The following is a 25,823-nucleotide window of genomic DNA, read 5'->3' on the forward strand; positions in this document are numbered from 1 at the left end:
GTAAGGTATGACTTCAATAGCAATTCCTATTCTCTGGAATACCATACACCCTATTGCAACACGTTGGTCCTCTTGGAAGCCTCTTCCTTGCTCTGGCACTGACACCAGGCTGTTGTAGCCTGAGCCACAGTGGATGTACCTTGGATTTCCCAGAAAATGCATTGAGCACCATAAATTAAGCACAAGAGCAACAATTTATTCCCTTTTTGGGAAGTTTTGAATAAAGATTTTTTATCTCCTTTGAAATATCTCCGCTGCTCACCGGTCAGTAACGAATCCTCCCCCTCCTAAGGCAGAGGAGAACCCAGCCCCACGAAGGCTGAGGCTGAGTCAGCAGAGATTTTATTTGCACATACTCACCATTTATAGGGTTTTTAAGTTACATTTTCTGATGTCACTTCATGACCACGTACGTTTCGTTTTCTGAAGTTCAGCAGGGTGCAAGGCATGAGGATTTAGATCTTAGGCAGAAGCTCTTCCCTTCTCTCTCTGCCCACAGAAGCTGTGGCTGCCCCATCCCTGGCAGTGCTCAAGGCCAGGTTGGACACAGGGGCTTGGAGCAAGCTGCTCCAGTGGAAGGGGTCCCTGCCCGTGGCAGGGGTTGGAGCTGGAGGAGCTTTAAGCTCCCTTCAACCGAAACCAGGCTGGGACCCTGATTTCCAAGGCGGAGCAGGGCAGTGGTGCGCAGCCGGATTCACAGTCACAGCCTCTGATGCCCTGTACGGTCACACTGAACTAATGAGTGAACATTTTCTCCCCAGTCTCATCCTGCTTTTCCCCTTTTCCTTCCCATGCAGTGTGAACGCTGCTCTGCCTTTTTTCACTCGAGTGTCTATGGAGAGCTGCAGTGCAAGGTTTCTCCCTTTCACCGTGTCCCACAGACTCAAAGCCACCCAGGGAACAGAACAACTCAAGGGTCTGAATATCGGTACTGAAACCTGAGTACGGGGAAGGAGCATTGTCTGCCTGCGGCTCAGAGGCACCACATCATTAGGAGCTGGCTCTGTGTGTCACAACACCTTGAGAGGCTGCAGCATCCAGCTGCTGACTCATTTCATGGGAGGAAGGGTGAACGCATCCTAAAAAAGAAGAGAAAAAAGCCCTGAAAACCCCCAAAACCACAAAAAATGAAACCAAACCCAAAGATCAGAAAATCTGTTTATTTCACCACTGTGTCCAGCTTCCAGATCCACCTCCAATACCAATTAGTTCTGTGAATTAACAGTCTTTCTTCCTTATTGTTTCTTCTGAGAACAATAAGGATTTCTCACTTTCCCCACAATCACAGCACGTTGGAGGGGCTGCTGCAGTTTGGTCAGGATATATTGCACCTTCAGGCATTCACAGAGGTTGAATTCGTTCAGGAAGGGCAGATCACCGCAGACCCAAGGCAAGGCTCCCTTCTCCCTTCACTCGCTTGCCACAGCTTTTGCTAGGAAACCAAGTGCAGAAACAGCGATGGATTTAGCACAGCGTGGTCCTGGGTTGCTGAAAACAAACCTGGCTGTAAGAGAGTGATTTGGCAGCCCCTCTGCTATGAGATGTGTGTGCTAACACCACCCCATCTCCTTCCTTGTACTCGCAATGCGACGCTGCGGCTCTGAGGCAGCATCAGCAGGAGCAGTAACTGGATCCAGATACCTCACCTCATCATCCAGCTCATTTTCATCCTGTGAGTGACCCTGCTGGTGCAAACACAACAGCAGCAGCACTTCCAATGCCATGGCCAACAGTCTGTGTCCCTGAACATGAATATGTGTAACACAGAATATATATAACATATACATACTATATAATACATATAATTACATGTAGAATCAAATAACAGAAATATGTAATATCTAAAGTAACAATATATAATACAATATATTGTACATTTGATATATATGTAATTAATAAAGGCTTGATACTGCTTTCCCTCGTGACTTGAAGGCGGTGCTGAGACTTAAGCAAGTAACATAAGAGAGAGAACGTCTAAGCAGATCACTTACACTGCTGGACGATGATGACTGAGGCAGACCAAGCCCCCCCAGCTCAAGCCTGGCCTGCAGCCCCCAGAATGCCCATTTCAGCAGAACATTCCTCTGCATCCAAAACACAGCTCCACAGCGATGGGCAGGAGGGGAGGAGAGCAACAGGGTCATGCTGGTGAGACAGGCCATGGGGTTTGAGATGAGATGGGTAATCCACACTGGAAGAAAGGGGAGTCATTGCCCAAGCACAATTAGATGAAGCTCCCTTTCCCTGTAAGCAGCAGTGATGCACATCATCCCAGCCGAATGCCTCCTGGGGCCATGATCCGTGTGGGAAGAAGCCTGGACCTCACTGTGGGTGCTCCAGTGGGAGTCTGTGAAGACACAGCTGCCACAGTGCTCGGTTATTTCCATGTGCTAAGGATATGCGTGAAAAACTCTTAAAACCCATAGTGCCAAGGGACAGCCTGCCCTGCGCTGCTGACACTGTGGCAGACATGAAAGGGTCATCACGCCCAGCAATGATTAACTGGATGGAGGGCTCCCGTGGCAGAAAGGGTGCAGGAATGTTTCCTTGGGATCACCCTTCCTTTTAAGAAGCACAAACCCACAGGAATCCCCAGCATCACCACTGGGCCTCTTCCCATGGGGATGCTTCCAGACCTATCCAGGCAGGGAGCCCTCAGCCACAGCACACTGCAGGCAGCTCCTTGGGGAAGAGCTCCGGGGGTGGCTCCTGGGTAACATTCCTGTTAAATCAGGCAAGTAAGAGAGGAGAGAGGTCATTCCTGCAGGAGCACAGTGACTGCCATGCGAACCTGGGCCAGCCAAAGGTGTTCAGTGCCCTGCAGGGTGTAGCAGTGTCAGGTGCTCTGACTTCTCTCATTCTTGTATCCAAAACAAGGAACAGAATTTAACACCATTTTATACTTTTTTTTTAAAGAATTTTTAGGAAATGGGTTTTTCTTGATTTGTTTTTCTAGTTTGTTTTTTTCCCCTTAGAGCTCAGGCTGCTTTAGCCACGGATTATGGCTGCAGACCCTGACCCTAAGTGTTAAAAATGAGCCCTCTGAGGTTAATGAATTACCCTAGTGCACATGGGCGATGCAGGCAGACCCTGGGTACCAGCACACACAGCATCTCCAGCAGGTTCACTTGGTCTTCATGAGCTGAACATCCCTGGCAGTGCTCGAGGCCAGGTTGGACACAGGGGCTTGGAGCAAGCTGCTCCAGTGGAAGGGGTCCCTGCCCGTGGCAGGGGTTGGAGCTGGAGGAGCTTTAAGGCCCCTTCAACACAAACCAGGCTGGGATTCTCTGATTCTAAGCTGTCTTGAAAATGAGAGAGCATGAGCTATCTCACAGGACACCAGTATTTGCAATCAGATCTGAAACTACAGGTGCTTCGAGTGTATGTTTGGAATTTAATTAAAGAACCTAAAAGAGCTGTCTGTGAAGAGATCAGCTTGACAACAATTCATGCAGCTTCCACAGAGATGGAAGTGTAAATGGATTTAACAAAATCATAGAATCACCCTCTCCAGGTTTCCTGCAGCCCCTTCAGGCACTGGAGCTGCTCTCAGGTCTCCCCTTCAGGAGCCTTCTCTTCTCCAGGCTGAACAAAAATCATTCCAACACCCTGTGACACTGATGCTGTGCATTTGTTTCTATGCAGTTTCATTTATCTCTTTGCACAATAGCACTTAAACCTCAAAAGTGAGCTCGGGCAGGAGCCACACTTGTCTATGCATTTATTCTCATGCACCAGTATTGATTATTTAGCAGTTAGCAGTTGCTATGACAGCAAACATCCCCCACCTACAAGCAAACAAGAGCTCTCTCCCATAGTTCATAAATACCAATCGTGGTAGAGCAGCTCAGAATTTTCCATTTGGATCATCTCACCCAGTTTCTCCCCCACCTTCTCCCTCTATGACGTTCCTTGCTTTCTCCTAAAAATTCACCTTTTGAAACCACCATTTCCCACTTTGCTCAGCCTCCAAGAAGCAGCCCATTTAAATGTGCCACCATTTCATGGTATCTCCATCAGCCAGGAGCACCACCGGCATCTCCTGCACCAGTCACAGGGAGATGCAGAACCAGCATCTCCAGGGAGGTACCGTCAAGCTCCCAATGCAAACCCTGGCCATAGCAAGCAGAGTGAGGGGGTTTGGGAGGGAAGTGGGGTGGGAAGGGGAGCTGAAGCTGCAATGCTGTGGAAAGCTTTTAGTAATTCTTAAAATGAGTAAATCACCCAGAAATCAAAGCCATGGTGCTCAGGTTAGGGTGCAGCAAAACGAACCAAAGCTGCTTCATCCTTGGATTCAAAGGTTGCAGGAGTCTGTGCCACCAATTTCAAGCTCATAAAACAACAGAAGGGACTAAAACTGTGAACTGTGGCACAAGTAACCTCAGTGGTGAGTGCTCCATCCACCCGGACACCTTGCAGAGCCCAGCCCAGCCCAGCCCAGCCGCCGGAACAGAGCCGGGGCTGGCAGGTCACAGGGCTGGAAGCTCCCCAGAAACCAGGGCACGGAGCATTGCGACACCTTTCTGAGCCAGAAGGGAACAAGAAGCACACACATGCTTTCCTTCAGAGATGTTAAAGCTACAGCCAGTGTGCGAGGTCAGACTGGGCCCAAGGGAGCTGGCTGCGGAGTGCCATGTCTTCGTGGTCAGGGAGGCCAAGAGAAAGGGGAAAATGGGTCAAGAACCATCTCCAGAGTCCCCGGAGCACAGCACCAGGGCTCTGAGAGAGACACAGGAGCTGGAGGGAGACAAGGGCAGAGGGAGAATTTGGCAGATGAATACACAGGGCACCTATTAGCACATGCACCCTGTGCTTTGAACGCATCCAAGATGATGAGCTCAGACCCCATCAGCACCAAGACACTAATAGCAGCATCTGGTGAAGATCAGGCCTGCTCTACATCTTCCAGCCACTCATCTGTAGGTCTGTGTTTTCCTCAGCTGCTGGCCAAAGCAGAATATCTGATGAACCCGACTTGAGCCTGGAGCATGTAAGGGATGGATAGAAACTCAATAAACAGATGGATAAATAAATAGATCAATCAATCAGTCCCTACCAACTGATGCAGTTATGCTGGCATTTCCAAATCAATTTATGCCCTTTTCCTCTCCACCTTACCTCATGACACTGAAGCCATCTCAGATTTGACTCCATCACTGTGCTTGCACTGGGATCATGGTCCTTGTGGGCTGACAAAAGGCAATTCTGTAAGGGTAAGACTATCCTTTAGGATCCCTCAGCCCCATGAAAATGGCATGTTGGCAGATACCTGTCCTCCCCCAACACAGAGACTGAAATACCATCACGTGAATGCTCACATCAATGCTGGACTCCAACAGCATCTCATAGAAACACCCCTTATGCCTTTTAACCTCAAACCTCTAAGAAATGGACTAAAACTCAGTAACTTGAGATGTCCTTTAGAGTTTATTTCTTCTCTCCAGGCTGGAAGGTTGTTGCTTCTGATTTTACAAGATGCAGGATGGAGGAGGCGCCATGAAGAATCTGTTGACATGGGAATGGTTTTCAAGATATTCCACAGCTGTTTTCTGGTGAGATTCAACTTATTTTTTAAGCACCAGTAGATTGGTTGTCATGATAAATAAACAGCAGAGTATTTGGTTCAGCGGGGTCTGTGTATAGTCGTGGTGATGGAAAGCAGGGAAGAAAGTTGTTTAAAAGGAAAGAAAAGCCCAGTTTTTCACACTGGTAGCAAGCCAGGTTATGTTTTCCTGCATATCCTGCCAAGATACACAATAGACGACAGCCTCAGCTCCCAGAAATCCGAAGAGCCGGTGGTCTGCAGCGCTGCTGGGGCCTCAAGCATGTCACAGAGCGTGTGAGGACGGTGTGGTGGGTGATGTGCTGTGTGCCTCCCCAGCACGATGGCAGCTCGGATGCCAGGAGCCAGCAGGACAAAAACTAAGGATGCTCGCAGTGTGGTCCCAGCACCATCTCTCCATGCATGTGGAGCAGCACCAACCAGGGAGTATTTGGAAGAGAAGACATCTCCAGTGTCTGAAACATCCTTGTGCAAACCACTTCTGTGTGTCCCTGACTCTGAACCCATGCCCTTGCTCCACCAGGAAAAGGGCAGAAAGGAGCTCAGGATCCAGGACCTGCATCAAAGGAAGGTGTGTGTTTGCTTGCCAGAAGCACTAGCAGTGTATTAAAAGCCCTCCTGGTTCCTTTCAGTTTATTTAAGATTATTCAGTTTATTTAATAAAGTCAGTTTGAAGGGTTCCTGCCAGTTTTTCCTCTGTAAGGCACAGATTTTCCAGCAAATTTTCCATTCACAGCTGTTTACTTGGGTTCAAACATCAGAGCGAAGAGGTTAAAGCTGAATGTGCCAGAAAGACATTGCAAAGTTCTTCCAGTAAACCCCTTTGAACAAGAGGCTTGGACAGTGGTTTAGCCACTTCGTCCACCAGTTCCCTTGGGACGCAGCTCATTGCGCCCCATGGATTTGTGCACCCTCAGGTTCTTTAGATGATCTCAAATCTGGTTTTATTCCGTAGAGGACAGTTCGTTCTCCCAGTCCCTGCCTTTGCCTTCCGCAACTTGGGCGCTGCAGCTGGAGCACATTAACTAAAACAAGACCTAAACGACATGTCTCAAAGCGCTATCGGCACGAATGCGTGTTTAAACACATGATAAATCTGAGCATAACGCTCTTCCTGTTGAGACAAGCCATGAAGAGCCATAAACTTCAAGAGGGAACTCGTGAGACTGCACAAGTGGACAGGACGCGGGCAGGACCCTCGTATTTCATCATCCCCAGACTCTACTGCTGCCAAAAGCCGCCTCGGAATGTGAAACCTCTGAGCGGGGCTGCCAGTGCTCACCAGGGCCATGTAAGTGTTCAGGGCTCCTGGGGACTTTTGCCCTCAAAGCCTCAGACATGAGCATGGACTTTTGTTTTTAAAGACACACTTTAATTTTCTCATGTAATGTAAATACATGCGATGGGCAAGCTATCCCTGTGGAGCAGCAGTGAGGGAAACAAGGAGCACGGGGGATGCTGGGTGTTAGCAAGGGCAGCTAGACATCACTGACTGTGTTTTACACAGAGGAGAGCAAAAACACAGGTTAAAACCTCCGACTTGTTTAGAGGGAATGATGTTCAGACATCAAGGTCGAGAGTTTCAAAAGCATCCTGAACTGGGTTGGAATACACTGTTGGGTACCACTGAGGTCTCACATAAAAGAGTCCCCATCATGGCAAGACCATCCTCCTTCAGAAGGTAATATTTTAACCATTTAATCATAGAATCATGGAATGGTTTGGGTTGGAAGGGACCTTAAAGCTCCAACCCCTGCCACGGGCAGGGACCCCTTCCACTGGAGCAGCTTGCTCCAAGCCCCTGTGTCCAACCTGGCCTTGAGCACTGCCAGGGATGGGGCAGCCACAGCTTCTCTGGGTTAATTATGATTTATATTTTCCTACGTGTTAAAGCCCATGCCTTTGTCCCTCTCAGGAGCACTGCCTCCCCTCTTCACCACACCAACATCCCCAGTGAGATGTTCCCCAGCTGAGGAGAACATCCCCAGCCAATGATGAGGTCAGCTGGATCCTGCTCCGCAGTGCTCAGACATGGGACTATGGCAGAGATTGATTTCCTTGCTTTAGAACAGAGCAGTGAGAAACCCACCTACCCCTTTGGGAGCAGGATTTTCCATGTACACAGGTTTTCCAGGTTAAAAACCAAAAAGCCTTTGTTAATACATGTCACTTCTCTCTGTGGTTGCATTGAACAGAGGGAAACCTTCAAACCAACTTGGACTTTTATTGGAGGAGGGATGCCATGAACATTTATTTTTCTATTTTTTTATGTGAATCTGCTGTTCCATCTCCAGTCTGAATCCATCTCCTCAGAAGGAAGTGCATAAATCACTTCAGAAGATGACTTTGGGTACCAAGAACTGGGGATTGATTTGAAATGATTCATACACTCGGGGAGAAATAAAATCGGAGACTTACGGGATGTTTTCCATTGGAAGGGGCCTCAGGACGTCTCCAGCCCAATCACCCACTCTGAGGTGCTCAGGACCTTTCCCACCTGGGTCTTGACATCCTCCAAGGCTGGAGACTGCATCTCACCTCTGGGCAGCCGTTGCCACTGCCTCATAGTCCCCATGAGGAAGAAGGTTTTGGTTGCATCCTGACACTTCCTCCCCCCATCCTGGCCATGTTAACACACCCCGGGGTGCCTGTGGCCGTCTTTTCTCAGCTCACATTAATCAAACCACACACATGTAACACCTTTAACTGATATGAAGCCATCCTCATCTCCTTGTCCACTGCAACATGAGACATTGTGCTGCCAAGTGGATCTACTTCGGAACGTGGCTGATAGGAATTAATGGCTTGCAGGAAAGCAGAGCTCTCCAGGCGTTTCAGAGCCAGTTTTCTGTGCCTGGTGCTGTCAGGACCACAAGACATTGCTCACAAATGCTGAGCAGCAACCCCAGCTCCAGTTGGTTCCACTCCACCCTCCAAAGCCTCACCGATGCTGCAGCACCTGCGAGAGCTGCAGCACAGCCCCATCACAACGGAAGCTGCAAATGTTAAACAGAGCATGAACCCTGAGGGTCAAACCTGGGCCCTGAAAGCACAATAAATCCCAGCAGCCTGCACTAATCCTGTTTGCTTCAACAGCTCTGCTTGGAGAAAACATTCCCTGCGATGGACGGGAGCCTGGAGCTGGGCTGCAGCCCTGAGCTGTGATACCAGAGGGTGTCCAGACGCTTCCATTAACATCAGCTTCTCTGTTGTGTGCTCGGAAAATCAGCCTTCCAAAAGCTGTAAATTTGGTGTTAGCTCTCTCTAGAGAGCACAACAGAGACATTTATGTGCAGCACATCTGATCCGCAGCAATCCCCAGCAGCTCTTTCCCTCCAGCACTGGTGTGGAACTCAGCAGACCCTAAAGCCCTTGGGTTCACTCATGGAGCCCCCGAGGTGGGAAGAGACCAGTCATGGGCTAAGAGCAGAGCAGCAGAATGAGTCCTGGACTCTGGGGTGCGGGCGGCTGCTCCTGCACAGGTTACCTTGGCAGATAAGGGATTGAAGGGAGGTGATGCTGAGTAGAGGGAACCGGGACACGATTCCAGCTGCTGGAGCATTGCAGAGTCCCAGATCCTCACCCACTGCTGCCCCATCGGAGGTGGGAGATGCTCCTGCAGACCAGGCTGAGGAGAAGCAACGCCAGTGCAGCCTCTGGCTGCCCATGAAGAGCAGTGATCACGGGGTGGGAAAGGGAGAGGTGAAAACGGGTGGGATCAGCCCATGCTCTGAATCAATCTTTCTGCTTTTCCTCTCTCCTTCCTTCCCCTTAACTCATAATCCTGGAGGTCTTTTGGATGGTGCCTTTGGGTTTGGCTTTTTAAACACAAAGCATCATCAGCAAGTGATGCACGCACAGCTCCAGGCTCAGCTCTTGCAGCAACCATCAGCCCTGATGCAGAGCGGGATTCCTGCAGGGGGAATTGCAAATAATAATAAAAATCAAAAGAAAGAAAGACAAAATAAATTGAAAGGAAAAAGGAAAAAGACAAAGGAAATTAGAAGAAAAGGAAAAGAGGAAAAAAAGGAAAAAGAAAGAGAAAAGGGAAAAGAAATTAAAAGGAAAAAATAAAAAGACAAAAGAAATGAAAAAAGGCAAAAAGGCAAAAATAATTAAAAGAAAAAAGAAAAAAGAAAAAAGGAAAAAATCAATAAAGGAAAATGGAAAAACAGGGAAAAAAGGAAAAAAGAAGGAAAAAAGAAGAAAAAAACATAAAAGTCTCTAAAATTGTAAGAATTATAAAAAATATTCAAAAAATAAAACTGTGAAGAGTAAGAAATAAAAAATTGCAAAAATTTTGAAAAGCCTCATATTCACCCTGGCTCCCCAGCAGGGGAAGCAAAGGGGGAAGCATCCTGCTGGGTGTGAGGACAGGGCATGCACAGGCACACAAAGCACTGACCTATTTCTGTTAAGCAGTACATTAACTAACCCTGGTGCATCAGCTCCTCTCTCATTTCATGCCAAACCCAGTCAAAGCTCCAGCTGTGCTCTTGTGGCACATCTGGCCAACGTGCTCTGTGCCACATCCTTCCTCACCCAGCCATTATGGCTGCATTATTTCTGTCATCCCTTCAAACAGTACCAAGAACAGAAAGGCTCAGCACAAATCAGAGCTCTGCCCTCAGCAAGGATGCTCTGGCTCCCAGGCCCAGTTCTCTGGATTCAGTTGGAATCGTGGTTCAGACATGATGGACAATTGAAGACAATGGAAACGTGGTTCGGGACAATGTTGTCTCTCCTCGTTTGTAAACAACTGTCAGTTTCTAGATATTCATTTTATTAACATATATTTGTTATATGCGTTTACATATATATGTATTTAGATACATGCTGAAAGAAATTAGCTATTTCTGGCAGCAAATTCATTACCTTGGGTATACCCTTACACTACCAGCAGCAGGGGAGTTCCCTGTGATCCTATAAACTGGATATATTTGGAAATCATACAATCCCAGACTGGTTTGTAGTGGAAGGGACCTTAAAGCTCATCCAGTCCCAACCCCTGCCATGGGCAGGGACACCTTCCACTGGAGCAGGTTGTTCAACTTCCATGCTTATTTTTCCCCATCAACAACCTCCAGCACATGTCAGTGCAAGGGAGCTGTTGCTGTTGTAGCCCATGCAAAACCACTCTGCAGTCACACCAGATCCCTGTCAGGTTTGGGAGGAAAACAGTTTCACCCAAACCACAGCACGAGGAAAACGCTGTTTTGCATCAGCCAGGGCAGATGGGGAAAGCTGCCAAGCTGAAGGTGAGCAAACAGCAGCTGTGGACCACAAACAGCAGGTCCTGCAGCTGACACCCATGGCCTCACCCTGCTCGGTACATTTTAACATGCAGCAGGAGAACCTGATCCTGCTCCAGCTGGTGGCAGAGATCCCTGCTGCTGGAGCACAGCCAGCACAGAGCCGGGATGCAGATGCCTGGGAGCCGGGATGGGGACCCACACATCCTGCTGCCTTTCACTGGGCCATGGAATCCCAGCCTGGTTTGTGTTAAAGCTCATCCAGTTCCACCCCCTGCCACGGGCAGGGACACCTTCCACTAGACAGGAAGGTCACCTAAACCCACCAGCACAGTGATGCAGGGCATTACAGGGGACCACAGCTCCAGCTTTCCTAACACAATCCACATGCCCTGCTGGATGTCCTGGGAACCTTGTGCTGCATCCTGGCTATTGCTGCTCCAGTGATGCGCTCCCAAACCTCACCATCCCACAGCACGGAGAGCCGTGTGTCAGGCACGAGCTGATGGGAGCAGGTTTCACCCTGGCAGCTTGCCCTGCTTTTCCCAAAACACAGCCCGCAGAGGCCAGATTATCTCTGCTTAATCCCGGGAGTTTGGCAGGGATGCAAGTGCCAAGCTCGGCGCAGGCACATTGAGCACAGGGAGGTGGCCCCGTGCCACAACACCCTGTCCACAGCACAACAAGGGATCCGAGCAATGTGCCATGTGAGGCAGAGAGCCCTGCTCAGGGCAAAAAAGGACCCAAACCCAGAGCTTTTTACTGAAATACAGCTCTACAGATGGAGCAGGGCTGTGCATTTACTGCGTCTCCTTTGCTTTTCCTGCAAGCTTGAGGGAAGATCTGACAGCCAGAGGGTTTGTGCTTGGTCTGAGCACTGACAAGAGTTATAACAACGTGGATCAGCTCAAACCTAAGCCCTGTCTGCAACCAAGCAGTTTATCCTCTGGCTGGAAAAACCATATCTGCCTCCTGAGCCACAAGCCACAGTTTTCAAGTGTAGGTTATCGAATTGCATCCTTAATGATGAAGTCCAGGGGCCAAGAGTAACATTTTTTGCTTTAAAGACTAAACCAGAGAAGAAGACAAATTGCCCTGCTCGGTGCTTTGATTTTTGTAAGGCAGGAAGCTGAGGGAGCCAAACACTGACTGATCACAGGATGTGCCTGGCACCCAGCACCAAGGAGGCTGCAGCATCCCTGCATGGCCATAGGGCAGCAAGGACCGCTGCTGCTCCCCGAGCCCCATACAAACCTCACCCCAGCAGCCCACAATCAGTGAACTCAGGACAACCCTCTCCTTCACCCCAGCACAAGCAAAGCCCAGCACTGTGACAGGGCTTTGCTTGTGGGCTGTGCTCCTTGTTAAAGAGGAAGGGGGGTCACCTTTAACAAGCCCGCTGGAGCATCAGGAGCCTTGCCAAATGAGGCCGATTCCGTTTGTAAAGCAAATCCAGCTGAAGATGCGCCAACATTTGCTCAACACAGATAAAATAAATGTTTTCAAGTGACAAGTACATTTATGCAATTGCGCTTTGGAGGTGTTTTAATCAAAACACTGGGGCAGGCTGCGATGCCCCTGTCATTGGGGATCACCAGAGAATCCCAGCCTGGCTTGTGTTGGAAGGGACCTTAAAGCTCACCCAGTTCCAACCCCTGCCATGGGCAGGGACCCCTTCCACGAAGATTTCTTCCCAGAATCCTTACATTTGGAATTTTCAGACCCAAAATGTGGGTGTGGGGCAGCTGCTGGTGCTGGGCTCCAGCTCAGCCCCGATCTGTTGCACCCACGTACTTATGGGCCGGGTTTTTGGCTTGTGCCCAGGCCTCAGTGAGGGGCTCGCAGGGGCATGGAAATGATGTAAATTAGAGGAATGAAACAGCTCTTTCAAAGGCAAATAATGTGATGAATGATCTCCCTTGGAGGGGTATGGAACAGCGGGAATTCATAGGAGTGAAAAGGAGGGAGGTAATGTAACCAGGAAAAAACACAACATAAACACAGCCTAAGGCACAACAACCACCAGTGCAAGCCCCAGGGCTGCTCAGAACCTTTCTCTGCTCCATCCCTACACACAGCTCCTGAGCCTCTCCTCTCGCCTTCAGTGCCCAGGGTGCCGGGCGGTCACTGCAGCGTTCCCAGGGAGTACATGTGGATTCCAGGTACTTCTGCAGCACTGCACTGCGTGTGAGGGCAATGGCTTGGCTGCTCCATGATCACAGCCAGACCCTGGGCAAGAGGGTACCTGAAACCTCCTTCTCCAAACCTTCCACCTCCGATCAGGCGTATTCCAAAGGGATGTTTTAAACGATTCCCCTGCCTCAGCAGCCATGGAGCAGCGAATCCTTCCGCACGTCACAGCAGTTCTGGTGCACATGCCATGCCTTCACTGAACTACATCGTCTGGAGTACAGGAGGAGAAGCAGGCAGCAATAAATACACATCATAGCTCTAGGAAACAAGACAAATGTCTCTAGGAATATACACGGGGCCCTTACAAAAGTCAGCATCCACCCCGACTGCAGCACGCAGCGATGATTGTGTGCATGTCAGGAATGCCTCTTCTTCATCCCATCTATTTTATCCTCCCTCTCCCACCACTGTTTTTATGACTTCTGGTGATCACTTGAAAATAGGAGTTTGTGTTAGAAACGAGAAGAATTTTCAACATAGCAACAAGGAAAGGTATAGGATAAACAGGCTGCTCCACGGAGATTAAGTGTGGAGGACTGTCTAGACAGCTGAATTCCTATGGATTTCATGTATCAGGACCGTCATGCCAAGATCTCCTTTGTTTCCAAACAAGGCCTGGCAAAGCCTCCACCCCACCGCAGTGCTCAGCCTCTCCCTTTGGATCTGCAGCCCTGCAGCCTCAGATGCTCAGTGAGCAGGATCCTCTGCTTGGAAAGCCTTGGAGCAAGGTTTAGGGTGATGTGCGTGAGTGCTGATCCCCTCCATCCCGCTCAGCATCCCTGCATCCCAGCATTCCCTGCACTGAAACCAGAGGCTTGCTCCCTCCGATCTGCCTGGCACACGTGGGGTTTATCACAGCAGCATTCCAGCCTGGCAGAATCCCTTCCCAGGACACCTCCTCACAGGGTGTTTCTATTGCAGCGTGAAAACGTCCTTCCCAATAATCAAGGAAGCTGTTGCTCCGAGTCCCAGTGATCAAGAGATTAACAGAAGCCCATGGTTTGTATTCAGCATCATGACCATCGCATTACCGGGTTTTGAGACTTGCACAAATTCAGCTCACCCTGCAAAGGCTGAGCAATAACACTGAATTCATAACCTCATCGTGTTTAAACTTTTCAGTTAAGGAAACCTGGGAGCAGGGTTATGGCAAACCCTGCCCTGAGCTCAGGACCTCGTTCACTGTGTGTGACGCTCACAGAAACCTTAAGGGTATTAAGACAAGAACCTGGAGAGGGGCTTGGGACAAGGGCCTGTAGGGACAGGCCAAGGGGAATGGCTTGAACCTGCCCGAGGGGAGACTGAGCTGAGCTCTTAGGCAGAAGCTCTTCCCTGTGAGGGTGCTGAGGCGCTGGCACAGGGTGCCCAGAGAAGCTGTGGCTGCCCCATCCCTGGCAGTGCTCAAGGCCAGGTTGGACACAGGGGCTTGGAGCAAGCTGCTCCAGTGGAAGGGGTCCCTGCCCGTGGCAGGGGTTGGAGCTGGGGGAGCTTTGAGGTCCCTTCCAGCACAAACCAGGCTGGGATTCTCCAGTTCCCAGGCAGGTGGGCGCTGCTCCTGCTCACCGGGTGCTTCCACCAAGCTGGCTGTGACTGCTCCTGGATGGCTTTGTACGGGCACAGGTTTGATGTTTCCTGTTGCCAACCCCACATTGGGGCTGAGGAGGCTGTGTGGGGTGACGGGCATTCCCTAACCCAGCCCAGGGCTTGGCTGAGGTGCTGCAGGGATCCTGCTGGCTGCAGGGTGAATGCTCACTGCTGCTCCCTCTAATCCGTTGGCTCCCATCTGCTGGACCTTCATCAGGAGGAAGGAGTAAAGCCAAAAGGGGAAGGAAAACAACTGTCACAGGAGGATAAATGAGGATACCAGAAAGTCTAAAGGCTGCCTTCAGCCTGAGCTCATCCTCCCTGCAGCCCGGCCACAGAGCTCAATGGGGCCAGTAGCAGCCACAGCTGATGGATGTGCAGCCAAGGGGGCTTTGAGCTGTGCTTGCGCCTATTCCCTGATGTTCCTTTTTGGGTTTCTTCATCCCTTCACCAGCATCCCACCACCTGAAATGGCATCTCCCTTCCCTAAAATATTGTTTATTTTCTAATCTGTCTTACTGCAATGGAGGAGGAAAGCTTCACTGCCTTCCTCCTCATTTATTATGGGCATTAAGTTAAACATTATTTCCTCCCAAATTCAATCTAATCGGATTAATATCAACATTGTACTGAGCCAGGCTGATCTAATTACTGTCGATATTTAATATATTTTCTGCAAGTCGTGCGGAGAATGAGCTTCTTGTTTCCCATCACTGAGTCTGGAAAGAAGAAATAGCCTTTTCCTTCAGTTCAGGAACCCGGACCACATATGAGTAAGTGAAGGCCTGGGCATTATGTCCTGCTCTCTGGGCTCCAGCACCACCTTGGTCTCATGTCAGCATTTTCTGGGCAGAAAGTGTTCATTTGAAAAGTAGAAGCCATTTCTAACAGGTTGCAAGAGAAGGGAGGCTCAGCACAGTGGCTCATTGCCATAGACTCATAGAACAGTTAGGGTTGGAAAGGACCTTAAGATCATCCAGTTCCAACCCCCTGCCATGGGCAGGGACACCTCACACTAAACCAGGTCACCCAAGGCTCTGTCCAACCTGGCCTTGAACACCGCCAGGGATGGAGCATTCACAACCTCCCTGCGCAACCCATTCCAGTGCCTCACCACCCTCACAGGAAAGAATTTCCTCCTTATATCCAATCTAAACTTCCCCTGTTTCAGTTTTAAAGCCAGGATGTCGCTGCAGCCTCTTGTGCTGGTGTTGGCTGGTTGCAGAAACGCAGGGCTCCAAGCAGCAGGAGTTACTCCACACAATGGCCACTGAAGAGCAATGACCATGAATCCCAGATCCCCGCAGGCAGCTCTCACGATGGACACGCAGAGCTCAGCAGCAAGTGCTCTAAAAGGAGTTTTGTCCTTGATTACTGCAGCAGTTATGGTCCACACGCCAGACCGGTCCTGCAAGTAACACAATCTGCTCAGCACTGACACCATAACCCAACTGGGCAGAGAAACGATTCACTGGCTCTGAAGGGAGCAGGCATGGAGCTGTGGAGGTTGGAGAGAGGCTTTCAAGCAGTAGCACACCATGCCTTGGTTTTATCAACAGCAGCAAGTTAAACACGATGCAGTAATCTCAGAACATAATTCCCTCTGTGACCTAGATGATCTTAAGGTCCTTTCCAACCCTGACCATTCTGTGACTGCATTTCAGAGCCAGCAGCAAATAAATAATCTCATTTCATGTCAAGAGATTGTAGAGACAATGTAATGAAACCTACACTGTTACCAGCTCCAGAAGTTCAAAAGCAAGATGTATTCCTCCTCCCAAATCATGAAGCTAGTCTTTTCCTTACAAGATCTCATGGTTTAGGCTAGACTACTGTTTTCCACCCTTTGATTCCTGAGGCTACCTACCACATCCTGGCAATAGCAATATTCTACCTACCACATCCTGGCAATAGCAATATTCTACCTACCACATCCTGGCAATAGAAATATTACTTAGCACAAGCCAGGATGTGGTAGGTGCACAGGAGCATTACTATTCTGGGATCATTTGGGACCATTCAGGACCATTCCTGTGCCCAGAACATTACTATACTATAGGAAACAGCTTTATCAGCAGTAGCAGTAATTGCAGTTGCAGTATGAGAGGTTAACTTGCTCCGACCCTAACTTGTCTCCTCTCTACAAGCCCATTTTCAAATGACTTGTTTTTATACCTCAGCAGCCACTTTCTGCCCTGAACACCATGGCTTGACCACAGCCCTGGGCACCCTTCTCCCAGCATCAGCATTTGGGGATGCTCTGCCCCATTTCTCTATGCACACGCAGTGGAGCAGCAACCACAGGACTTTCAGACAAGGAGCCATGGTCCAGCCAGCCGCAGTATGAGGAAGGTCAGCCAAACCCTCCTCAAGGGTTTGGCACAAAGCATGTCCAAGGCTGGGCTCACCTTATGCTCTCCCTTGCCCCTCAGCCCAAAATTGCCACTTTTTCCAGCTGTTGTAGCTGGAAAGAAGCAAGAAAATGGAGTGGTCAAAGAGCATTTTCCCAGCAGTGGTCAGGAGGCAGGAACATCACCAGATGAGGCAGCTGGAGCTCACAGCCCCTCCTCACATCGCACCACTATCACTTAAAACACATAGCATTCTCTACTGAGACTCTTCAACTTTTAGGGACAGAAGGTGGGTTTGTGGTGCCTTTTTTCTTTCCTAGTGATCAGAAACCGTTCCCTTTATCTATGTATTACACACTACAACGACTGAGGACAACCCCCCATCCCATTGGTGACTAAGACCTAGAACCTGATTTCCATACCTGATTTGCACCGTTTTGCCCTGTACCTGTGCCCTCAGTGACACGGAGGGATGCACGGAGCAGGATCTCCAATTGCTCCTGTCCCATGTCCGAAGCCAAGTGACACAGCTCCCTCTACCCTGCAGCGAGTGCGCTGCAAAGGGCTGCTCCCGCACTGCTCTGTGCCCTAGGGGAAGCCAAGCCCCGCAGGGAGGCTCCTGAGGAGCGCTCGCAGCCGGGCACAGGGAAGCGGGGGAAGCTCTGCAGTTACATAAATATTTCCTTCCCGGTTAAACACAACCGCTGCATCCTTCCTCAGCGCGGCCGCATCGAGCGCGCTCCAAATGAGCCGCGTTTCAAATGGATGCTTGGCACCTCTGCCCATTCACTGCAGTGTATACGCAGTACATGGCTGTATGCACATACGGCTGTAACTGCTGCAGGTGAGACCCCCAGCTCGGTTGTGGTTCTCCAAATCCTTTGGTTCGGAGTTAACCTTTTGGGTTAAATATTTGTGGAAAAGAGATCTGAAGCTCCCACTTCTTGCTCCATGTTTCTTTTCTGGTCCACATTGCTCAAATATGAGGAGTCCCACGTGGGGCGCAGCTCCCATTCCTGGGTTCAGGGTATGTGCTCCAGCCAGGATCCTTCTCTTCATCACCCCTTCCTCCTGACGGCCTCACCATTTGACATGAGTGGAGATGATTCAATCACAAAGAGTAAATTGGTTATTTGAGGAAATAGCCGTTTTTTCCCCATTAAGGAGACGTTCACAAACCACCCCAGATTCCTGAAGGTCTATTTATTTGCAGTAAGCAGCTGCAAAAATAATCTGCAAACAAATTTCAGCTCTGGTTTTGCATTGATCCAATGGTGCTGAGCGCTGCTCTGGTCACACCAGCAAAGCTTTGCACATAATATCAATACAGATGGGTTTATACCTGCTTAGTGAGCAATAAACTCTCTCATTGACACTGGGCAGAGCTGACCCTTGTGTTCAGCAGAGGCACATCCTAGCATGGCAAAGATATAAGCAATTAATGCAAATATTCCCCAGGACCAACTAATAAGGGTTATGGGCAGAGGAATAAGTATTATGCACAGCCCAAGTACACTTCGCTAAAGCCATGGTCTTTTTCCCTGCCAAATCCAACCCAATCCAGTGTGGTAACACCCTGCACATGCTGCCCAGAGAGGTGACGGATGCCCCATCCCTGAAGACATTCCAGGCCAGGCTGGATGTGATTCTGGGCAACCTGGTTTGGTTGAGGATGTCCCTGCTCATTGCAGGAGGGTTGGAACTGGATGAGCTTTAAGGTCCCTTCCAACCCAAACCGTTCCATGATCCTCAAACGAAGCCAGACGCTGTCACAACACAATGAGAGAGGGGTCGGCGTTTCCAGCCCTCTCCTGGAAAAACTGGGGATTTGCAGCTAGGAAAGGAACAGATTTAACCCTTTTTGCACATTGCTCTGTGGCAGGGGTTAGAAAAGGGCTGGAGCTGTGAAACCTTCGCTGTAAAGATTGCTGCAGGTCTGCAGAAGGCTTGGAATTGAAACCTAAATACATAAACCGAGATAAGACCTGAATTTAGTAACTCCATGCACTGATTTCAGTTAAAAAAAAAGTTATTGCAACAGCCCTTATTTTATTATTAGGGCATTTAAGCAGCTCCTATTAAAATATTAGAAACCACTGAGCATTGCAGAGCTTCAGTGTATTTCTGTTTAAAGTGATTTCTGTTTAAACACTTCTGTCAAAAATGACATCATTAGCATTGGTTAATATTAGTATAGGTCTGAGACGCCCCAAGACCTTCCCCAGGGAATATCCCCCCATCCATGGAACACCCACCTTGTGGCAAATGTTTTCATACCCCTGAAACACAAGGGAGAAACATCCCCTCAGTATCCCTTGATCTGCTGGTACTTGTCATCTCCTGCAGCCCAGAGCAAACCCAGGGGAGCTGCCAAGAACAAATAACTACCGTTTCCATAGATCAGGAGATGAATCATTCGCCGTATTTTTAGCAGGTCATTATGGGCTGGCAGCACAGTTTGCAAACTGACTGGTGGGGCTATTGATGGTGTTAGCATAACCTTCCAAGGGAAACGTAAACTGGGAGCTAGAACAAAGCAAATGGAAGGACTGGGAATAACAGCTTGCAAATTTTAGGTGTCAGTGAGAGATTAGAATAAACAGGCTTCATGTGAGTCTCCTACTCACTCACAGCTCTCATTTAAACATGATGGAGTGAAACAAATACAAGGGACAGGCTGTATATTAAAGATGCCAGGATAAGGATTTATCTGCCTCCCATTGAATATTTACCTGCCCTGGGTAGGGATGCTGCAGTGGCTGGGAAAAGATGGATCCCTGCAGATGGAGAGGGAGTTTTTCACCTCACTGCCTGGTTCAGAGCTGCATCAGGGCACCTCGGAGGAGTCCCTGGGACATGGCCAGGAGCTGGGTTTGCAGCCATGGGGCTCCGCAGCATGAGGGGGCTGAAGAGGTTTTCCCCCATCAGTGGGCAAAGCTTCCTAAAATGTGAGTTCAACAAAGAAATACTAAGCTACATATTAAATATTCATCTTGTAACAGCTAACTCTGTTCTGCTGGCAGCACAATGAGTGCCATTCCAGAAGGAAATCAAGGGAATATGGAGTCATAGAATCATGGAATGGTTTGGGTTGGAAGGGACCTCAAAGCTCCTGCAGCCCCAACCCCTGCCATGGGCAGGGCCCCTTCCACTGGAGCAGCTTGCTCCAAGCCCCTGTGTCCAACCTGGCCTTGAGCACTGCCAGGGATGGGGCAGCCACAGCTTCTCTGGGCACCCTGTGCCAGCGCCTCAGCACCCTCACAGCAAGTACCCCTTAATGCCTGAAAACAAACCAGAACCAGGACGGTGCCAGGCAGTTGCCCCCATGGGCAGGGCACCCTTCAGCTGGGTCACTTAACGTCAGGCATCCAAAACCGCGGCTGGGCGATGGAGGGGCTGCAGCTCCCATGTCCCCACCGCAGCCATACACCCTGGACAGCCACATCTGTGCCACAGCCCCAGCCTGCAAGGCAGGCCCGAGCCTGGGCTCACACATACCTTCCCAAATGTGGAGGGCTGTTCTGCAAACAGGATCCCAAACATGGCTCGGGCAGGGTGCTAGCCACCATCAGCTTTCCAATATTTCATGTAAAATGGGCTTAATCCGCAGTGCTCACAGAGCGTTTGTCACGCTGGTGTTTGTCAGCTGCAGGGCTGCAGATTGATGTAGAAAGGCATCAGCACCAATGGAGCAAGCCCATCCATCTCACAGAGCCTGATGGAAGGATGGGCCCGAACCCCCAGAGCGTGAGCAGCAGCTCAGGGATGGGATCCTGCCCCTCTGCTGTGCTCTGGGGAGACCCCCCCTGCAGCCCTGATCCAGCTCTGGGGCAGCAGCACAAGAGGGACGTGGAGCTGTTGGAGCGAGTGCAGAGGAGGCCATGGAGATGCTGCGAGGGCTGGAGCAGCTCTGCTCTGGAGCCAGGCTGAGAGAGCTGGGCTGGGGCAGCCTGGAGAAGAGAAGGCTCCTGAAGGGGAGACCTTAGAGCTGCTTTAAGGTCCCTTCCAACCCAAACCCTTCTGTGATTCTATGATTCACTTACCAATCACGGAGCCAAACAGGCTCACGAGACTCTTGCACTCATCCTTGTTAGTGATTTAATACCACACTATTCAATATGCTCCTGCTGAGCCAGCCCATCCATCAGTATTGGAGCTGCCTGCTTGTGCACACCCAGGATAAGCAGAACACGGCAAGAAGAGGTGATGCTGCTCGGGCTGGGGTTACCCCTGCAGCACTGAGGGCACAGTGCTGCGGTGTCCCTGCAAACAGAATCCCTTGCACCATGTGTCAGCCCCCAAAGGCCACCCCGCTGCTGGCCTGGCCACCCCTGGGAGCAGGAACTCGGCAATGGGGTGTTCCTGTTGCTATCCAACCTCCTGCAGGATGGAAATAGAGCCAGGAAAACCGGCAGGCAAAGGGGACCTGTGCAGGCTGCTCCTTAGGAGGTGCTCACATTGACCAGATCATAGGAGGCACGAAACCCCTGCACCCCCAGGCAGGCCACCCAGCCCGGCTCTTAGCAGCTCCAAAACACAACCACAAAATACAACCCTCTCTTCCATACCAGGCTCAGCTGCTCGCAGCAGCCTTGCAAGGGCTAAATCTGGCTCCAGCTTTATCAGCTGCCGCAGCGGTCGTCAAATTAAAGGGCTCTGGTTGAAGCCTCAAAGGCAGAAAGGATGCTCTGTGTGGCACAGAGAGGTAAATGAGAGCACAAGACGTGCAGGGAGATTGCAGGAGACAGGGTTTGATGAGATAAAGTTCGTGTCTTTTCTGAAGGGGGAAATTTGGTGTCAGAAATGATCAGCACTCGGAAGGTGGCACAAAGCGATGTGCCTGAATGTCCGAGGGCAGAGGAGAGCCGCTGCCTCATTATCTGCTTCACAGCCTCCTAATAGAAAGCCCCATCTCCTTTATTAACAGGATCTATAAAGCTCATTTCTCAATAGGTAATGAAATAGTACCTGTCCACTTAGAGTAATGCAAGTAGTTAATGGAAGCAGCTCGTCCTCCCCTGCATGTCCCTGCAGATCTCATTATAGTTCCCAGCACAGACACATCCCTCCATGGATGGCTCGTGTGAACAATACCCTGCAGCAAATACTGAAGCAGATGGCACCATTCCCAACAGCCAGGCAACATTCCCACCCTAAGGAACAGGCGAATGGCTGGACAAACACCATCCTCAACCGGGATGGCAGCAGCTGCCTGACCCTGTGGATGGGGGACATGTGAAAGGCACAGCACCAGCCATCTGTGCTGAAAGTCCTGCAGTGGTTTTGTTTGAGGTTTTCTTTGAAGAATGGATTTAATATGGAGTAAATTGAATTGAAGCTTTGCTGAAAATGGAAGCATTTGTTTCTTCGTGTCTCCGGGGCAGTTTTCATTAGTTATATTGAGCCCAATGGCCAAGTTGGCAAGAAATCTGTTTCACAGGAAAAGAAGTGAGCCAAAGGTTCAGCAGGATTTTTGTATCAAATAGAAAAAATAACGTATTTCAGCATGAGGGATTAAGAGTTTTACCACCCAAAAAGTACCTCTGGAAATTATAGGCACTGTGTGCAGGCTGCCTGTGGAGGCAGAGCTGGGACCAAGCTCCAATGGGGACATGCTGCTGCTGCAGGACAGCAGTGCCCAGCATGGACCAGATTGAATTCACGTGGTCCTCCCAAGCCCCCAGACTTACCAATAAGCACCCCAGTGCTGAAGCTTTCCCCTTTCCAGGTAGCCTGGAGCTCCCATCCAGCCCAGTCCAGAGCCTGGGAAAGGGAAGTGGCTGCAAGGTAAGTCCAAGGAGACCACGTCCCCCCTAAAAACCAAGATCAAATCAAGTTCAGTGAGAGAAATATTTGGAATCTGGGGAAAGTTTTAGGATTTGGGGTATCTGATTACTTTTGCTTTTACATGTATTGTTCTCTGTCTTTGCTTTGTTTCATCATCATTCCCTTCTCTATTTTGCCTACAAGTAGAAGCATTTTAATTTGACTTTCTGGGATACATCTTTCACAGTATCACAGTATGTTAGAGATTGGAAGGGACCTCAAAAGATCATCCAGTCCAATCCCCCTGCAGAGCAGGAACACCTAGATAAGGTTACACAGGAACGTGTCCAGGCGGGTCTTGAATGTCTCCAGAGAAGGAGACTCCAGAGCCTCCCTGGGCAGCCTGTTCCAGTGTTCCGTCACCCTCACTGAGAAGAAGTTTCTTCTCAAGTTTAAGTGGCACCTCTTGTGTTCCAGTTTGTACCCATTGCCCCTTGTCCTATCATTGTTTGCCACTGAGAAGAGCCTGGCTCCATCCTCGTGACACTCCCCCTCTATATATTTATATACACTAATAAGGTCACCCCTCAGTCTCCTCTTCTCCAAACTATAGAGACCCAGCTCCCTCAGTCTTTCCTCATAAGGGAGATGCTCCACTCCCTTCATCATCTCAGTTGCCCTGCGCTGGACTCTCTCCAGCAGGTCCCTGTCCTTCTTGAACTGAGGGGCCCAGAACTGGACACAATATTCCAGATGAGGTCTCACCAGGGCATCTTTCCTTGGATAACTGTTTGTTTTGGTATATCATGTGCCACTATTTCTGCATCTCAAATCTAAATGTCCCATTTCCCCATCTTAACACTTTGTTGGAGCTGGCTGTGAACTTGCTTCTTGGCTGAATTCACTTCCCAAAAGCAGGCGAACCCGGTTCTGAAACGAAGCCTGGGAACAGAGAACACGACTTGTGGCTGGGACTGATCTGTTTCTGCTCTTCTGTCTGTGTCCAAGCAAAGAATTCCTTTTACGTTCATCTGTCCTCATGAAAGCCGGGAGAAGGACAAGAGATAAATGATTAACATAATCTAAATATAAAGATTTTCTTCATTCTTCGAGCCTTTGTGACACACTCTCTTGGGAAATATTCCCAACTGAAATGGAATTTCGCTCTGTTCTTCGCAGACTTCATGTTGCTCTTGTGAAACACACGAAGCCTTTTAAAGCCAGTAATTATGATGCCGATTACTGTGTCTTGGTGAGGACACAACAGGCATCCTGGAAATACAGACAGGCATGGAAATACTAAAGAAAACCCAACCTTATTATGAAGCTTTCCTATGCAAACTCTGCAGATGATCTGGATGAAGGTCCATTGGGTGAAATGTATTAACCAGGGGCTATACGTTAGTTGTGTTCAGGTTGGTCCCTGATCTACAAAAGAGGTGTGGATGGGCTGCAGAGGGTCCAGAGAAAGGCCACAAAGATGATCCAAGGGCTGGGCAGTGAGTGAGGGAAGGCTGAGAGAGCTGGGACTGTTCAGCCTGGAGGCCAGAAGGCTCAGGGGAGACCTTGTCATCATGTGCCAGTATTTAAGGGGTGGCTACAAAGAAGGTGGAGACTCCCTTTTGACAAGGAGTCCATGGAAAACACCGGGATTGATGGGCACAACTTACTGCTGGGGAGATTCTGGACTGGGCAGTAGAAGATTTTTCACCATGAGGATAAGCAGCCATTGGAATAATCTCCCCAGGGAAGTGGTGGCTCCCAGACGTTGGACACTGTTAAGATTGGGCTGCACAGTGTGCTGGGACATCCAGTTTGTCATGCTTTGCCTAAAAAGATTGGGCCAGATGATCCTTGAGGTCCCTTCCAACTCAGGAGTCTATGATATGGGTGGGGCTTGGAGCAAGCTGCTCTAGTGGAGGATGTCCCTTCCTGTGCCAGGGGTTGGAGCTGGATGAGCTTGGTCCCTTCCAACCCAAACCAGTCTGGGATTCCGTGGCTCTATGATTCACAGCTTTGAGCTGTTAAAAAGGCCACGCTGAGGCCAGCTTCATGCAGATACCTGGTCAGAGACCTGGACTGAGACCTGGACTGCTCCTTATGCTCTTGGTAGGACCAAGCACAGGTCCCCTTTGCCTTACCCCCAGGTCAGCAGCACAGCAGGGCTGGGTATGAAGAGATAACAATGTGACAGAAAGAGGCGTGCAAAGAGTTCACACACTCAGACCCAATGGATATGTGATGAAAGACTTTGCATGCAGTGGGGTGGTGACACTGACCTAAACCTCTCATTAAACAAGATTCACAGCTGGGCTGTAAATCACAGAGGGGAGCTGCGGAGCAGGGTGGATATTCCCACTCCTTATACGGGACCCCAGAGGATCCTTTCCAGCTCATCTGCCAAAGGACGAATTCAGGATGAAATTGCTGCTGCCAGCAGGATCATCTCAGCTATATATAGTAGTGTCCAGATTGAGGGCTTTGCAAAGCTAAATAAACTGATCATGGACAGTTACTTGAAGAATTTAAGACAAATGTTTGCCTGAGGAGGCAGATGGGGCTTGGTCTTGAACATGGAAGACAATCTGAATGTGGCACTGCTGTACCTTAAAGAAATATTGCTGCCACTAAGAACTGTGACTCATTTCCTAAGAGTGAAATGCAGTTTAGGCGTGGGTTTACTGATTATCCTCGGAAATGGAGGTGTCTGATTCCTCAGGGAATTAGCAACCTTAACCGTGTGCTCCTCCGGAAAGCGCAGATTTTGGAGCCAGCAAATATTCCTACATACTTTAGAAATACATTTAAATAAATGTCTAGCTCTAATAACTGCAGGGATGATAATCAGGAGAAAAGCAGGAGGAGGGCTGGTAGTTTACGGGTTATTTCAGTACTGATGCAGCACTACACTGAAGCTGGAGCATCACCTGAGACTTGCATTTTGCTGCTGCCCTGACCAGCCTCAGGCCTCCAAGGAGTCACACCTTCAGCATCCCTGCCATCCCATCCTGGTTCTTTGGGTGGGTTTGTGGGGTACCTGGGAGGATGAGGACCCAGGAGGGCAGAGCAGGGGGGAAATGAGCATTTTTAGTTCCAATTAACACAGCATTCCCT

The 25,823-nt window shown here is 49.6% G+C and overlaps 1 protein-coding gene and 1 long non-coding RNA gene across 2 annotated transcripts in view; both read right to left on the reverse strand.

Annotated features, from left to right (window-relative positions):
- LRRC7 (leucine rich repeat containing 7) overlaps window positions 1-25,823 on the reverse strand; it is a 402,104-nt gene that overhangs the window by 107,986 nt on the left and 268,295 nt on the right. The window lies entirely within an intron of this gene.
- On the reverse strand, window positions 17,806-19,763 carry LOC133219239 (uncharacterized). Its single transcript, XR_009727384.1, has 3 exons — window positions 19,676-19,763; window positions 19,195-19,443; window positions 17,806-18,022 (listed from the first exon to the last, which is right to left on the reverse strand). It is a non-coding gene; the product is annotated as an uncharacterized LOC133219239 (long non-coding RNA).

Source organism: Neopsephotus bourkii, unplaced genomic scaffold, assembly GCF_033783945.1.
Source record: "Neopsephotus bourkii isolate Nb327-2 ecotype Australia unplaced genomic scaffold, CSIRO-AGI_Nbou_v1 NB_1331, whole genome shotgun sequence".
Taxonomy (NCBI): domain Eukaryota; kingdom Metazoa; phylum Chordata; class Aves; order Psittaciformes; family Psittacidae; genus Neopsephotus; species Neopsephotus bourkii.